This window comes from Mustela putorius, unplaced genomic scaffold, assembly GCF_011764305.1.
Source record: "Mustela putorius furo isolate JIRA1106 unplaced genomic scaffold, ASM1176430v1.1 tig00003987_pilon_pilon_pilon, whole genome shotgun sequence".
NCBI classification, from domain to species: Eukaryota; Metazoa; Chordata; class Mammalia; order Carnivora; family Mustelidae; genus Mustela; species Mustela putorius.
The window spans coordinates 1,368,955-1,371,004 of NW_025422126.1; the positions used below are offsets into that span (position 1 = coordinate 1,368,955).

The 2,050-nt window shown below is 38.2% G+C and overlaps 1 pseudogene; it reads right to left on the reverse strand.

Annotated features, from left to right (window-relative positions):
• Nucleotides 1-770: 770 nt before the first annotated feature.
• LOC101682741 lies at nt 771-1,699 on the reverse strand (annotated as a pseudogene).
• Nucleotides 1,700-2,050: the final 351 nt, after the last annotated feature.

The window sequence follows — 2,050 nt, forward strand, 5'->3', positions numbered from 1 at the left end:
GACAGCTCTTTTGGGTATCCTTGAAGGTGGATTTCTGGCAAGTTCCACTGGAGCAGTGTCACGGTCACTTTTCAGTGATCCAAGGCTGTTCCTTCTCTAATGAGGTCTGGTTTACAGACTTGAGATTTATCATTTTTTTTCTTTAATGCTTAGGTATATGATTCACCTTAAATTAATTTTGCTATGGAATATGAGGTAGTCATCAAAGTCAAAATCCATTTTCTCATACAATTATTTAGTTGTTCCAGCTTTCCATTTCAGGGAGAATTTCTAAATCCTATTACATTGCTTAGACATCTTCAAAAATCAACCATATATGTATGATTTTATCTCAGTATTTTACAAGTAATACGGAAACACAATGACTATTAGTCTTGTTTTTAATTGAATAAATGAAAACATAAAATACCAAAATGTGTGGTATACAAAAAAGCAACAGTTAAAAATAAATCCATACTTGAAAATGCATACATTCCAAAAGGGAAAGTTTGAAAAACAATCAAAGCTTCCCTAGGAAGAAGTAAAAAGAAATGCAAGTTAAACACAAAGAAAGTAAAATGAAGGAAATGATAAAGATTCAAAGTCAGATGCATTGCAGATAGAAAACAAGTATCATTGTTAATCTCGATACCTTTTATGTCAACCTGACCATAAAAATAGAAGCTTTATGATAGAGCAAGTGAGTTCCCAACAATGAACACACAGAGTCCAAAGTCCCTTCATCTCTAAGAAATGAAAGTGTTCTCTACATGACCAAAGCATTTGATAGATCACTGGTGGGATATATGATTCAGAAGAAAAATCTGTGCCACATGCTTACAGATTACCTTGTTTTTTACATCATAGACAACAGGGTTGAGTGCAGGTGGCACAAGGACATAGGTGGTAGACAGAAGAATGTGGGTAGGGGGAGCAACATGTCTAAAATGATGGCTGAAGAAGGAGAAGAAGGCAAGAATATAAAATTCAAGAAAAACAAAAATATGAGCTGTACATGTATTAAATGCTTTGAGCCGTGCCTCCTTTTGTTGTAAATGAAAAACAGCCTGGAAAATAAGGATATAGGAAATGAGGGTAAAAATCATGTCAAAGCCCAGTATGGTAAAACCCACAAAAAGGCCACATGTTTTATTGACTCGGATGTCTCCTGCAGCTAACTTGACCACAGCCATGTGCTCACAGTAAGAGTGGCAATTACAGTGGAATGAAAAACATGCAATCTTTTGATTAGGATGGGTTACAGACCAACCAGTACTGTATCTCAGATTGCCACTATTACTATCATGTGAACCAAGATGGAAGGGGTAAGGATGGATGTGTGTCTTAGTGGATCATAGATAGCAATGTAGCGGTTAAAAGCCATAGCCAACAGAATGCCAGACTCCGTGCACTGCACGGCATGAATGAAGAACAGCTGAGTTAGGCAGGTGTCAAAGGCCATGGAGCAAGATCTGAACCAGAAGATGGCCAACATCTTGGGAGCAATGGCTGCACAGAGTCCTATATCGGTGGCTGCCAGCACTGCCAGGCTGATGCAGGCTGCGTTCTGTAGGAATGATGATTAGTAAAGTGATATTTCCCAAAAGAGGCATGAGGCAAAGAAAGGAAACCCAATCCAAAACTGCACATGTTCAAGTCCAGGAATTCCAATCAAGATTACAGTTCTGGGGTTCATATATGAAGTATTGATGGATGCCATAGAGACTGGTATTCTGTCTTCTTGCTGTGGATTCTGACACCTGCAGAAGAAAATTTGGATGGGAAGTGAAAAGGCTTTATCCCTCACTATGATTCAGCTATTATCATACAACCATATTGAACATTGAACAAGTGAGTTCAGTTCTTTGGATGGCAGTTTGGCCAGAGTATTCTGGTGAAATTCTGTAATACATGTTGTAATGGCAGAAGTAAACAATCCTGTAGATCTTAACCAGGGGTAAAAAATGAGAAGATTTTGAGATCCCTGCCTTAGCCTTTGTGGAAATGGAAACCATGGAACTGAGAACACTGATTTTTGTCATTTTTCTTGAGTTCTAGCCTAGGTTGCTTG